Genomic DNA, 16,057 nt, shown 5'->3' with positions numbered 1-16,057 from the left:
CTCTCATAATTATGGCTAAGGGTTTGCTTAGTTGCTTTGCCGCCTCCTTTAATATAACTGGATAGATCCCATCCACCCCAGGTGCTTTTCCTACGTTTAACTTCAACAATTTCTCTTCCACTTTAATCTCAGTTATTACAAAATCATTAAGTATCTTGCTACAATTTGATAACCTTCTGCCATTTTTAAACCTTAATAATTCCTCACGTGTGAATGTAGGATGCAAAATACTCATTCAGTTTGTTTGCTATCTGAGCAGGATCATCAACAGTCGAACCATCGATGTCAAGTGGACCAATCAGATTCATCCCCTTCCTTTTAGAGTTTATATAAGTAAAGAAATCCTTGCTGTTTTTCTTAGCATTTTTAGCCAAGGATTTCTCGTAATCTGCCTTCGCCTGCCGAACCTCCTTTGTCACCTGATTACAGATTAACTTATATCTGCCATAGGCTTCTGAGTCGCTTGATAATTTATATGCATCCCATGCATTTTTCTTCTCTGTTACGAGTCTCATTAGTTCATTTGACCACCATTTAGGCCTAAACATTGAACAATATTTCTTAATAGGTATGAAACTTTTAGTAGCTTCCACGATTAATTCCTTGAATGCTTCCCACTTAGAATTTACTGTTGGTAACATCGTCAGTTGATCCCACTGTACAGAATTTAAATATAGGTGATTACTTTAGCTAGCAAACAGTAAAGTACACATACACTATCTTTCAACATGTATTGAGACTACTTATCTCTCTAAGTAATGGTTTATTCTAAAGATCATATAACAGGTAGACTGGGAGGAGAATACTGCACAACCGTCCTCCAACAAACCTATCTCCTGATGTTCAGCCCGCCATATGGATTCGAAAAGAAATCTCGGATTAAGGATGAGGATAATGTAGGGTTGACAAATACCCTGCGAGATCATTATCCAATTGGATATTTCAGCACAAACTCTGTGTTTCACAGTTTCAATGATCACTGAATTATGAACACCTGCTTAATATCGTGTTAGACCACCGGTTCGCACTGATAACAGCCACTATTCGCCTAGGCATTGAAACCATTATATGTCTGCAGATTTGCATGTCTGATTTTCCACAGCGCCGGAATAGATGACGGTTTCCGTCTCCATACCACTCACTTCCCGTTCCAAAACATGCCATAGGTGTTCAATTGGATTGAGGTAAGGCGAATTTTGAGGCCAATCAAGATGGATAATATCTTCACTATGTTCCTCTAACCACTCGTTCACAGTGCGAGCCCGATGACACGGCGTCTTGGAAGGTCCCGTTTCTGTCTGCGAAAATATGTAACATGGCGGGGGGGGGGAAGAAACATGGTCTCCTAAGAGCGGCTGGTCTACCTCACAAATAGTTTGCGCATATAGCACAGTGGCATCATCATCGTCCTTCCCACACCGGGTGGAAAAGGCACGGGTTCGAATCCTGTCTTCGACGGGAGGAACTTTTATGGGCTTTTTTCACTTCGTGGCTGAATTAGTCAGTCTCAGGCGTGGCGGTGATAGAAAGGTCCCTCCCAGAAAAACTGAAGTTTTTCGTCCAGCAAAGCAGGCAAATCGACCAGAGAACACATGCAATTTACAGACACAATGCACATGGATAGTTGAAAGTTACTTTCTAGGTGATCCTAATATAATAGTTTAGTTTTTTTAAGACCTCACAAGTGAGCTGTTGCTCCATGCGCACTAAGTGTTCTAGTTCTTGCCAGCAAAGTAGGTGCCTCCATAGCCAGGTGGGAAGGAGCAGCAGTGCGTAGCGCACGCTTCTTGATTAGACCGGGGTTCGAGCCCGTTGCCAACCAAATACGGAGAATGCGGAAAGGTTAGGGAATGACCACCGCATATCGCGGAGCAATATGGCCTTAGTTGCTAATGCTCCTAAAAACTAAATAACAAATAACAAACAAGCCAGCAAAGTATTCCCCATATTAAGGAACTACCGTCACTTGCCTGGATAGTGGGTAACCTTCTACATAATAGTGTACCCTCTACGCTTATTTTTACTTTACAGTTTACTGTCTAGTGTAATAAAATGCCGCAAGTAAACTCTTAAAAGATATAACAGAAATAACTGAATCAAAAAGCAGAGAGTACCTAATGCAAATTTAATTTAATACACCATTCGGTAAGTGGTGTAGTATAAAACTTTGCGGAAAAAAAACTTATACAGCTAATATATAGAAAAGTACGAATTTTCTAAGCAAAAAATAAATTTTCAATTCTGCTGGAACGATATGTACGGGTATATTGCCACTGTTGTCATCACCAAATGCCAAACGTATATTGCGCAACATATAGTTGCGCAATATACTTTTTAACATATACGCTTTAATTTTCATCGTCCATTTTATGTACATCCTATTGTAAAAGCCCTTTTAGAAAATTGTAGTATTTCCAAAAAATAATTGATAAAAGTCTCAGTAATTTTTGTTATCTCATTGAAACACATTAAGCCCGAAATATTAATACATTTCACTTTATATCGAACGTTCACCGCTCTAATAGAGTAATTCAGAATATTTAATAATTCACGTCGATAAAAGTTAGTTTGATAATCGCATCTGGGAATCCTTTGACAGTTAGACAAATTTTATATTAGCAGCTCCGAATATAAAAATCCTTGTGTAAAAATTGGAAAAGTGAACCATCGATATAGAACATTTTGTGATATTTCGCGCTTTTACCAATTCGGTTTGGTAAAAGCCAGAATTTCAACCTTAAACGGAATTGGTAAATATACACGTAGCAACATATTGTTGCTAAGTGTATAATGTATATAATACACGTAGCAACAATATGTATTTTCACTTGGCAATGCGACAAAAATAATGCTACGGAAAAAGAGGTAGAAAGTATCTGGCAACAGTATGTATATACTCCCACGAAACTAAAGGTTGAATCTTTGAAATGTGATACGAACTGCGATTCCTGGTAAAAGCACGGAATAAGAAACGTGCGAAAACTGAATGTTTGGATTTTTGTTTTGCTCTCTGCTCTTCAACTAACAAATCAAGGCAACTCGTTGAAAATTATCTATTTTCAACGAGTTGCCTTGATTTCAAATCGATATGCCATCGTGTTATGGAAAGTACAGTAGCTTGAGACTTTATTAAGCAGATTTGATTAAAACGCCAGCCCTATTTGTATATTTGCAAATATAATCTGAAGCATTATAAGTAATAGTTTTTATATTACCCAAACAGTTAATATCACTTGTGGGGACACTTTTCAATAGTTAGGTTTTAGATAAAATACGTTGTGTTGTTTATATTAAACTATATGGAATACCAGACTTCCATACCGCCATTAATATTTATTTAATTACTGTGCATTCCGGCGAATAATTCTTTTTTGCTTAGAAAATTCGTACTTTTCTATATATTAGCCGTATAAGTTTTTTTTTCGCTTCCATTTTATTCGCAAAGTTTTTTTACTACACCACTTACCGAGTAGTGTATTACAATAAAATTTGCATTAGGTACTCTGCTTTTTGATTCAGTTATATCTTTTAAGAGTTTACTTGTGGCATTTTATTACACTACACAATAAACTGTAAAGTAAAAAATAAGCGTATAGGGTACACTATTATGTAGAAGGTTACGATACAAATACCTGCAGCCATAGGTTACGATATGACATCGCTCTTTTTCAAACTACGTGTATACATGGGAGGATTAGTTTATGCAACAGAAATAGTCCTAGTTGTGCGTCTAATGCTGTACTGAAAATTGGTTTCTCTGTAAGAAATGCCTCTATATTGTTTTAAAACTTAAATTTAGTCCAGTAGCTCCATACTCACCTTATAAATGAGTCTTATGATCCAAATTTTCAACCATTCAAAGATTCGAATGCAATACTGTCTCCAATTCACTTCACAAAATCCAAGAAGAGTACAGTCGATCTTTGCCTTTTCTGAATTGGTTGAAGTGCATAGCGGCCATGTTCAATTTATAAGGAGCTATGAAAAACCTTTCATTTATTGAGCATGGATGAAATATAAGAAATGAAATGTGAGAAAACTTTCAAAGTTTTCAGTTGCTGTATCTCTGCCATAAGTGCAACAGTATGTCTTATTTTTGAAGGATTGAAAACCAGAATAATCGGAATGTGGTGTGAATTATACGACCTTCTCCCCAATTAACTCAGCCGTAAAATAATAATAACCGGAACCAACCACCCCATGCACTTGGTACTAGTACCCGTCACGGGGCAGGAAAATTCTCAAAAAAAAGGAGAAAATTTATTTTTATTTATTTTTTTATAATAATAACCATAAATGTTTTCTGTAGAGTCCCGATGAGAGTTCTGTGAGTTCAATATTGGGACAATACTGGACCGTTTGTGATTTTCCAAAATAATATTGAGAAAAATATACAGAGCGTGCTGCAAAATTTCCAGTTAGTGTGAGCATGAGGAAGGTGTAATTACCAGAACTAAGCAGTGCTTCTTCAGGACGACTCGGACAGGCTTAAGGAATAGTCAGTAGAAACTATGTTAAGATTGCGAAATTCCAGGTTTTACATATTGAAAACAACGTCTCTTGCGTGTTTATTTAACCCAGTCAACATTTAACCAAGTCTCTCTCGTTAACATCTCTGGTGTTTATTTAACCCAGCTACACATGAAGGGTTGTGGTGTCTTGTCAATGATTTATCGAACAAATTTCTTGTAGAGATATGAAGTTATAATTCCACTACATAAGGCAACTGTAAAACTGTATTTGGAACGTGTACATCTGAAAAATGACATCGAATTTCTTGAAAGGTCCAAAGACGGGCAAGGTGCCCAGTAAAATTGACTCGTGGGGGTCCATATCAGGAAGGACTTCGAATATATGAGCCACGGAGCTTGTTAAAACCCAACTAACATAACAAATGTTCAGTGGAGCTCGGGAAAAACTCACGTGTCCCATGAGTTTTTCACACAGTTGGTGCGGTGGGTGGTTGCATTGCCATCGTAATCAACATTGCCGGTTTTACCTGATACACAAGGATCTTCTGGCATTCAGGGAGCCATCCAGTGGGATCTGGGACATTGCCAAAGGCATACTAAAAAACATGCCCCAACAACATTGTTGGATTCTAGCTGCTGGCCCGTAGGCACCCTCATAAAGCCGTTCCAAGAGAGGAGCATATCGATCGCATACAACGGACCCAGTCGAGATAAACAGACATAACTACAAAAGGATAACATGCTACCAGTTTCACATGAAGGAGAGATTCTTTGGTTCATGCAGAATGTACACAGCCTAAAATACAAGCTTCATTGTCTCCAGACTTCTATTTCTTAATGAGTTTGATGTCATCTGCCTTACAGAAACATGGTTAACAGCGGATAGACAGCTTGATCTTACCCCTTTTAATACCCCTTACAAACACATAGGGAATCATAGGATTAGTTGGTGGGGCAAAGGTGTTGAAATCCTATTTAACGATCGATTCCAGCCAATAAGGACACGAGTAAACCAGTGGAACAACTTTGAGGCAGTCTGCACGACGCTGAGGAGTCCCCTTCACCAAATCCAATGCTGCCTGGTTTACATTCACCCAGACCAAAATGAAGACTAAAGATGAGCTGCTCACATGGTTAGCAACCATCTTAGTGCCTAAAATTCCAACTGTTGTAGCAGGTGATTTTATCTTGCCACTGCCCAAGTATGGGGATGCTCTTTTGGGTCCTGAGGCCACTCTTCGGGTCTTATTCTTACACAGTTAGCGACGCAAGCAACTAGAGCGAGTCAAGCGCCGGACCTAATCTTCCATAACTTGCAAGACGGCAAACTCCTATCTAGCAACTTTCGATTCGATCACTCACCAATTGCATGTAAACTATCCTTACAAAGCAATTCCCTTGGGATTCCTGACGAGTACTCCGCTGACTTCCCTAGAATAACCTTCTCTACTAAATATTTGAAGCCAGAGATCATTCTCCAATGCTTGATTGGGTTTGATCAAGCATTGGAGACTGGGGACATCTCTATTCTGAGCCGCTGGAGGATGCCATTATGCTCTTGTCCGAACAACTGAAGTTAATTGCACTATGTGGTGCAGCCAGAATCACCAGGATTGGTAACAGGTAAAATCGGGGGTTTTAATCAGCGGCTTTCATCAGGAAGCAGAAGGCCTACCAGAAATTACAGAAAACCCAACTTCCCTCAGACCTTTCCATCTTTAAGAAAGAAAGAGCATGCTTCTTGAAAAAGAAAAGGCAAGCCCTTAACCAAGCTGTTCTGGATAGGTTGAAGAGGGTAGAAGGATCCTTTCACCACATCATCATCATCATCTAGCCATTGGCCAAAAGCTTGTCCAGGAATGGGCACAGTTCGCTTTCTGCACGCAGATTTTTCTGATTCCTCTCTTTCTCACATAGGAGGACTGGTTACCTAGGACACACTTGACTGACATAAAAAGAGAGACCCTAATTGATGTCATTAATAAAATATCCAACAAAGTTACAGTGGGTCCCGGATGGTTTCCCACTCTCTATTATCAAAATTAATAGCCCATGTATAGTTGACCTTCTCCTTCACCTTTTCAGACAAATCATAAAATCTGGAGTAGTTCCTTCAATTTGGAGAACTTATTATGTTAAGCCCATTTCAAAGATCAAGAAACCCAAATCCCCTAAAGACCTGCAAACAATCTCCATCAGTTGTTCTTTACTCAAAATGTTTGAAAACGTAATTCAGCCAACAATTGCCCAGCATTGCTCTGGACACCGGCCCGAGTACCTGCAGAGGAGATTAACAACTACCAATCTTCTTCATACCCTCTTCAGAATTCAGCGGACCCTTAACAGCAAATCACAGATTGATATCTTCCTGGACTTTAAATCGGCTTATGACAGAATACACCTCCCAGCTCTTTTTACCATTCTGAAACACTACTTCGGCCTGGAAGATACCTTACTTCAAATTTTTAAGTCAAATTTACTTCCTAGACACCTGTCTATAACCCACAACGACTTCCAGGTAACTATTGAAGTCTCAGGAGGCATCCCGCACGGAAGCGTGCTGTCAGATATCCTGTTTGCAGCAGTTTTGGAGCCTTTCCTAGCTCAGAATCTTAACTTTGTCTCCTACGCCGACGATCTGAAGTTCTACGTGAGCTTAGATCATAATCATCAGATTCATGATATCAACCAACAAGCTTCTAGGCAGATATTGAGCTGGAAAATTATCTTGTCACAATCGGGCTGCATCTGAGCCCTTCCAAATAAGCGCAACTGCCAATAACCAGGAAGAGAGTCAAAAAAATGATATCCAAATCTTTGCTAGTGGGGAGCCAATGCAAAACGTGACCTCCCATACTGACCTTGGCCTCACCTGAGATGTTGGGCTCACCTTTCAGCCTCGCTTTGGCAGAAGACGTACGCGGCTCTTTGGGTAGTGTGTCAGGAGCTCGGTGTGCATCAGCCAGCTCTGCTTGTTCGGCACATCCTGAGGTGTATTATGCCGATCCCTCTCTATGAATCAAAAATTTGGTCAACTGCTTCATACCTTCTCAGTTTAGAGTACTGGTCGCTTAGATGGATGAACAGAGTGGTAAGGCCATTCCTAACTATCTCCAGACCGATCCTACAAGCAAATCTGGGCACCACTCCTTGGAGACATATCATCATGAATAAAATTGTCCTCACGCTTGCATGGCTTCCAACAGGGCAAATTGATGCTCCATCGGTATCCACATTAATCTCTGGCCCGAAGAGGGCAAGAGGGGAGCACCCCAGCTCCTGTCTCCCTCTGCGTCTTACGCTGCCAAGCATTGATTCCCTGAGGAACATGTTTCCGACAGAAATTGACGAAATTGTCTTCGGATCTTCAATAAATGTAGGATCCACCCTGTTAGGTTCTGTGAAGACAAGCTCTACAGGAAGGAAATCCTCAAGAACTGCTACCAGATAATTAATCTATGATACTCACCTGCTCCTGGACATGACTTTTTTTTTTTTTAACTTGCCTATTTGTATTTGACAAAGACTTTGTTTTGTCTTCATGCAATTGTATATTTTCTATATTTAATCCTGTAAATGTCTCGGATCGAGCACGCATGTACTCTTGTTTATTGTACATGTGTTCCTCGCACCTTAATCTGTAAATATTCATACCCTTCTGGAACAGAGCCGTCCCGGTTTGACCCAAGGTTTCTTGGGAAATATGGTCTTGGCGCATTATAGCCCTAGCTGCTAATGCGCCAATAAAATCGAAATCAAATCAAAATCAAAATCAAAATCTTGGGAAATAAACTGATTTTAATAATAATAATAATAAATATTCCAGCATTAAATTCAGGGGTTAATTGTTAGTGACAGTCGCACTTTGCTCCGCACGTCGAGCACCTCACTCCGGAATCTTATATTTTCGATTGAAAACACAAAAACGCCTGGATTTTTTCCAGGCGTTTTTATATTCGTTAAAGACTCGAATGATATTTGTGTTTGGTTATTCAACGTGTGAAACCGTGCTCTCTGCTATTCGACATAGACGCGCACCAATATTCATGCCTCTCAGTGGCTATAACGTCATGTCCGCCACTTTTGATTGGTTGTTAAGCAGCACGGAGGGGTGTGGGGGGGGGGGGTTCTGGTTCCAATTCTGGAACCAGAATTGTAACTCCACTACTGCGGTTTGGGCCCTAATCGTTAATCGGTTACACGACGTTATGTGCTTTCTTCCACAAGCTACACGTTGCGGGAACGCTTATTTTTAATACTTTTACAGAGATTGTGCATACAACCCAAAATTCCATGGTCATAATGAAGTGGTCAGATCTCTTAGGAAAGAACCCATTGCCATTTATAACGCTCTCTGAGAGAGGATAGCAAAATGAAAGAAGGTTAAATTTCATGGTAGTATAGCGACAGAAACAGGGGACTTAAATTGACATCGCAGGGGAAGATCTATCGAGTGGATTTTAGGAAATTTTCTTTTTCCAGAGAGTTGCTAATAATTGTAATAAGTTGCTTCCCTGAACAGGTGATTCCAACAGCTTGGGAAAATTAAAAGGCCTATCAGTACCTGCGGAAAGAGGGATATGTGCAGCTCAGTTTTTTTTTTTTTTTTGGCTGGTGCAGCAAAAACATGAACTTCCTTGCGCCGTATTAATACTATTCTCAAATCCGCACAGCTTGAATGAACAGGGACTGTACCCAATTTTATCAGCATAACGTTTTTCACATTTCTTATTTTCCAGAGTTATCCAACTATGAATGAAAACTTTAATAATTTAATTTACTTAACACCAATTTTGAGAATGCACGCTTGCCATTATAATTCAAAGCTAATAACCGCGAACATTAGTTTTAGTAGGGAAATGTAGCTTACCTAGGATGTAATTTTTTTCACAACTTTTAAAGATTAATTTGTATCAAACTTTAACAGCTGCACAAGTTGATTTTTCGAATTTTTCTGCATTCTACAATTATGGTCTTAAACGCATTTGGCTCTACTTAAAGAGCAGAAGAAAGAAGTATCCATTCCACCTAGTAAGTTAATTTGAATTTAAAAAGGTTTATTACGATTCCTTCCCATCTCTGCGGACTTTATGAACCGAGACATACTCTCAGGAATATGCTGTGAAGACTTTCTGAATATGTTTTTAATGTTGTTTGATTGCTATTTTGCTGGATGAAAAACCAAATTTCCGGGATAAAAAAAAAAAAAAAAAAAAAAAACTATACGGCCCTTGCCTGAGAGACTGACTAACTCAGCCATGTGAAAAGAACCATAAACATTCCACGTGTTATTGACGGGATTCAAACTCAGGTCTTTTTCACCGGCTGTGGGGAGGATGTTAAAATTAGATAGTCAAGAAGAATTGATATGTTTACAAGCTGGTTTCTTTCTTGTTGTTTTTAGCAAATATTTCTTTAGAATTCCAAAACAGAGAGACTTCTATAAATATCTAACTTAACTTTCATCATTGAGTAATACTATATAAATATAAAATTAAACTTCTTTCAGATAGTGAAGGATATAATAAAATATTAAAGTTATTACACTAGCCAACACTAATTTTAACTCCAAGAATTAAAATGCCGTCTTTGACCAATTTTCAAGCGTAGATTTCAAAAATTACGTTTTAAAAACCATGCCAATTTCGCATAATCTGGCCAGTAATATATGGCATACTGATTTATTTTAACATACATAAGCTAATTCTCTTAATTTTGGCAATCGCTTATTCTGGCCTCGGTTTTCTTGTGATAAATACACTGGTGTTCAAAGAGAGTGCATCACCCCTTAAAATTGTAATTGTCGTCCGAATAACGTAAGTATATGGCAGTATTTCTTACAGATTGCATCAGATAAGATTAACATGCGTAGGCGATGACGTAATATTGCATCAGCTGTTACTTTCAGCAATATAAGCACGCTCTGCTAGAGTTGCAGTCATTCCTTGTTTTTATCAAGGTGGCGAGTTACGTGCAGTTGATGCCACGAGGAAAGAGTGCTATTTTTGCTTTACGTGAGGAAGGATGTTCTTCCTGTCATATTGCTTATAGAGTGTCTTGTAATCAGTCGACAGTGAGTAGATTTCTTTCCAAAGTCTAGAGTACTGGTTCTGCTAATAGGAAAAAAGGAATCGGACGCAAACGAGTCTCTACGCCAAAAGAGGACCGCGCTTATGCCTTAAAAACTGTAAACTTCTTCGTCTGAGCTGAAAAGAGAATGGGAAGAACATACAGGAGTAGTAGCAAGTGTAGTAACAGTCAGAAGACGCCTCTTCAAAAATTGATTTGTAGTCCGTTGTCCTAAGAAGTCCCTCCTCAGACAAAAAATGAAAAAGGCCCGATTAATTTGGTGTAAGGAGTATGTCAAATGGACCCACGAGCAGTGCAAGTCAGTTATTTTCTCGGATGAGAAGAAATTCAACCTGCATGGCTCTGAAGGGAGACAAACGATTTGCCGTAGCCGTGGTGAAGAATAGCATCCAGACTGTATGGTGTCTACAGTGAAATTCCCTACCAGCCAAATAATATGGGAATGCATTTCATATCGCGGAGGTTTCGTAAATGCCAATGGATACCTGCTATATTAGAAGGCAAATTGCTGCCAACCATTAGAGACCATTTCAACCTGCCAAGTAACTCCATCTTTCGGGGACGACTCTGCTCTGTCATCGGGCGAAAAGCGTAAGTAGGCACCTCTTTAGCTTCATTTCTGCATTAGAGGTTCGACAGTAATGAGTTTACATTTGTTACAAGTTTAAAAAAATGACTGGAAGAACGGTCCATTACAACTCTTAGGTGTCCAGGAAACAGCCCGGACCTGAATCCTATAGAGAGCTGTTGGTATGCATCGTGTGGAATCTGCAGTTGGCAGAATGAAACCAAAGACCCTTCGTGAACTTCAGTAAGCCATAATTGGTGTTTGGAACCACGAATTATCAGTTGATTATCTGCAGAAATTGATCTTTTCAATGCCTCGACGGTGTGCTGCTGCCATCAGGCCCAGAGGCGGTTCAACTAAATATTAGTTTGCACCTGGTGAACTTTTCATTTTGTTTTCTATTTAAAATGACAAACCTGAGCAAATTCTGATAACATTTCAGCCATAATTGTCGTGTTTACCTGTATAACTGTTGTATGAAGGTTGCAAATGCTCGTTTTAGAATATTTTGAGAGTACCTGTCAAATATTACTTAGCTTTGCTTTAACTATCAATAAATATATTTTGTTTATGTTTCTATTTGTGATTCTAGTCATTCATTAATGTAACATACCATCGCGAAAAAGGGTTAGAAATGTGAAATTCCTAGGTGATGCCCTTTCTTTGAACACCAGTGTATAATCAGACTTATACCTACGGCTCTTAGGTTCAAATACCTATGCAACAATTCACAATTTGAAGAGAGTACACTTGGCATTTTTGGTAAGGATTATCGTAGGCTGCACCAAGGTTTTTGAATTATATGTATATATCCATTTATTTTAACGTTAAACGTTGGAATATCTTTTGATATAGTAGATGTGATAGAGACTCTTTATGGTGATTTTCGGAATCAGGGTGTTTATTTCTTCAGGAATCACATATTTGCATTGCGGAGGTATGACAAAAAAAATATTTTTTTTTTGGCTAGTATAATATAAAACCTTCTCATCATCATTTTTCTTCTCTCTTTCTCTCTCCCACTCACACACACTTCACGGTGTTGTTAACACATCGCTTAAAAGTTTTAGATCCTTTTTTATGTTACTTGCAGGGTTCCTTGCGCAATAACAGGTCGGAGGCTATTCAGATAGATAATTAGTTGGAAGGTTTAAGTGGTTGGCTTCTCCAACTGTACTTAAAGCCCCTTCTGAGCGCAAAAAAAAAAAAAAAAAAAAAAAATCTATAAAGCAATTGAATTTTAACGTAAAATGCTTCAATGTACTTATATTGAGATAAATTACGTTTTTTTATTATTATTTTTTCCAATCGGAAGAAGAAATTAGTCACTCTGCAGCATGAACAATCTTTATATGTGATATGTATTACAAGCCCGACATCTTAACCGCAATTTATTTTCAGCTGCTCTTGGATATGCCACTTCTATCATGCGACTGCATTTTCCACAGCCCTGCCTATATCTGCCATCTGTTAATGGCTCTTTCCCATTGATGTTGCCTTTTCTAAGAACAATTTTGACTGATCGTTTTTGCGGCTTCAGATGGTGAAAAACAGTGAGTAAAATATGGCCGTTTGCTTACTGAGAAATATCATTCAAACCTTTATTGATATGTCACATTTTTAAATCGCATATTACATCCTCATAAGAAAAAGCACATTACTGTTACGTTCACACAATAAGCGAAACAAATATAGAATAAACAGATTCAAACAAAAAATATTGGGATGTCCAGAAGAACGGAATCACCAATTTATGAAAACTGTTAACATCCTGCAAGGAAGTTTTAGCTAACTAAAAAGAATTCGTTGGATGTTGAGTGTGTAGAAATACCAATAGTGCTAAAATTTGAAGTTTTCAGCATGCGAAACATATCTGAAAATTTTATTGAAAAGATCAGTTACAAGAAACAAGAGACGTTTATGTGATCTCCCCATTCCTTACATAACATAAAGATTATATTCGATCTGCGTTCAGCAATATCGATAACCTTCGTTTTGAACACCCTGTCCGTTACATAAACACGAGAAACAAAATCCCGAGGTCTAGTGAATGGACTCGCCATAGAATTCAAGCAATGCAGTTTCTGTTGGAAAATAAGTAGAAAGTTCTGCTGTATGGATTAAGTTTCATCATATACTGTATTTCATTTTTTTAATCAGAGCGTGAAATTGTACAGGTAGTTTGCGCAATTTTTCTCCTATACTTACCTGATATGAATTTATATATCTGTAATCTTTATGCTCTTTCTTCTTACTGCAGCACTGAAGATATTCTACAAATGCGAAGAAAATTTCTGTTGCCTTTTCTACTGTTTCTTTTCCATTCTTTCATAGCCTTCATATACCACGGATATATTTCTCTGCTACTGATGTTTAGGCGGGTAAAAAAAATTTATAACGTGCCAAAAGACAGTTGACGTAAGCCGGAACTGATTTTCTTGCTAGATACCCTTCCTAACAGCAAGCAACCCTCACCTAATTAAACTAGAAAAGCATCTGGAAAAGCGTTTTTCCGAAACAGTAATGGAAATATGACAGAACAGGTGACTTTTCATTATCACTAAAGTTCTTGTAGGGCACGCTGCTAACTAAATTAACCATAGACGCTAATTTGTACTTTTGTAACTACCTTTACTTCTGAGCCACAGTAATGCTTTCACCAATAGCTTTTTTATAGTTAATCTGGTACATAGTATATTTTCAGTTTTATGTCAATTGTCAATAATAAGCATAATTGTGCAATATGAAGAATTTCGTGCAGAATACATCCTCACTAAGAGCATTCCTCAGGCTGGTGTTGTATCAGCTTTCCTGTTTGCTGCTGCCCTGAAATCTTTTCTAGCGCAGCATCATAATTTTATTTTTTATGCTGATGATATAAAATACTTTATTGTCTCTAAGGAAAAAGCCCTTATGTCCGACGTCAATATTCACGCCAACGCCAGGTTTTATGAACTGCAATCATACTTATGTAAAATATGTTTATGGCTAAAGTCTTACAAGTCAGCATATCTGACCATAACTAATAAGAAGATAAAGATCGATTTCGGGCCGATTTTGAAGTCCCTAAAGGACTCCAGGGTATTAGCCGAAAACAGCCGCCTCAATCCCTTCGTGTTATGGAGGACGCTAAGAAGATTATGAGCGTAGTCGGGCCTGGCACCAGGGCGAGGCCTAACCACAAAAGACTATAAGGACCTATAAACTCTGAGTGATCTATTAAGAACTTTTCAGATGCTTAATAGCGTCTGAACAGATTCTTAAAGGAGTTAAGAAATACCGTACAACAGAGTTACTTTGTATTTATTTTTTTTGAACACCCCAAACACGAGAGGTATTAGGACCTATAGAACTTAGTAGCGTGCTTGGGTTGGAGGTTGAGAAGACGAAAGAAGATATTTGTTGACATTAGACTTGAACTTCTATAGACTGTAATTTTCAGGAAATACGTATGAAGGAAGGTTGTTCCAGAAAACGGCAGTTGAATGAATAAACAAGGAAGATGAAAAGTTGGTTCCTTGAGTTTGGAGTTGGACGGTAAATGGACGTTGGCTGGTGGCGGCACGTGTTCGGACTGTTTTGAAAGAGAGAGCGGGAATTACAGAAGCCAATTCAGAAGAACAGTGCCCATGGAAGTATCTGTAGGAGAGGCATGCAGCAGAAACACTACGTCTATGAGACAGCGAGTGGAGAGACTCTGTTGGAGATGAATCATTAATTAACCTAACTGCCCTCTTCTCAATGGAATCAAGAAGCCTGAGAGAGAGGTTTTGGGGGCACCGCCCCAGATGTGGGAACATTATTCCATGGTAGGACGGATTTGCCATTTGTACAGATGAACAGCTGTTTGGAAGAAAAGTAACGCCGAGAGCGAAAGAGAAAACAAAGTTTTTTTAGATGCAGAGGAAGCAATATTTGTAATGTGTTTGTGCCAAGAGAGATTAAAAGTCAGGGCAATCCCCAAAAGAGATATATCGGAGTGTCACCAAAGATAAGCATAGGAGCAGAAGAATCCTTTTAGCAGGATATAGGACAAGACCGAGTTTTAAAAGGATTGAAATCAACTAAGTTGTCTCTGCCCCACTGGAGAATTAACAGAAGATCGGCCTTTAAGGAATTGGTAGCGGATATTCGAAAAGTTGAAACTGATTCAGCAGGGCAAGCTTTTTCAAAATGGAAAGTGGAATGCAATGTGCTATCATCGGCAAAACTATGGATAGGATTGCCAGTCAATGTAAGAAGGTCATTAATATACAAGAGGAAAAGAGTGGGGGAGAAAACTGAACCTTGGGTGGAGAAGCTACAAGACAGAGAGCCATCTACCATCACCCTCAGTAAGCGATCACAGATAAAGCTAGATAACGAATTACAAAAAACAGTTGGAAAACCATAAGATGGAAGCTTGTTTAGAAGATCTCTGTGCCAATCACGACCGAAAGCCTTTGAGATGTTAAGAGCAACTGCTTGTGTTTCACCGAACTTTTGCATTGAGTTTGTCGCTAAATGGGTAACATAAGCTAGAATATCACCAGTGGATCGACACTGACGAAATACATACTGGCGATCGTTGATCAGATGGAAGGTTTCTAGGTAGTTTAAGAGTTGGTGGTTAATTGATTGATTTTTCCCTTACTTTAGAAAGAGTAGAAGTAATTGCAATGGGAAGACAATTGGATGGGAGGGATTTGTCACCCTTTTCAGGAACTGGCTCGATATGAGCAAATTTCCACTCAGAAGGAAAAACATCTTTGGAGTAAGAAAGTCAAAAAAAGGCCGCAAAGAACAGGACTAGTTCAGGGGCACAAGTGGAGAAATAGCGTCAGAACCTGGAGCTTTCTTAGCATCAGGATTCATCAAAATCCTTTTGACATCCTTTTGACCGAAGACCACAGGAGGTATTGAATGGAGCATGTTGGGAATGGTGGGA

At 38.8% G+C, this 16,057-nt stretch overlaps 1 protein-coding gene across 4 annotated transcripts in view; it reads left to right on the top strand.

The window, feature by feature from the left end:
* Positions 1 to 16,057, top strand: part of LOC150084468 (thyrotropin-releasing hormone receptor-like) — a 361,972-nt gene that overhangs the window by 108,392 nt on the left and 237,523 nt on the right. The window contains exon 2 of one of the 4 annotated variants that reach the window (XM_090376092.1): positions 12,532 to 12,683. The exons of the other annotated variants lie outside the window; for them this stretch is intronic. The gene's annotated coding sequence lies outside the window, so the exon portion shown is untranslated. The remainder of the gene's footprint in view (positions 1 to 12,531; positions 12,684 to 16,057) is intronic. 4 annotated transcript variants of the gene reach the window in all.

Source organism: Mastigoproctus giganteus, chromosome 6 (assembly GCF_048544385.1).
Source record: "Mastigoproctus giganteus isolate SK-2022 chromosome 6, ASM4854438v1, whole genome shotgun sequence".
Taxonomy (NCBI): Eukaryota; Metazoa; Arthropoda; class Arachnida; order Uropygi; family Thelyphonidae; genus Mastigoproctus; species Mastigoproctus giganteus.
Note: the sequence above shows the minus strand (reverse complement) of the source record. Positions and strands in the feature narration are given on the sequence as shown.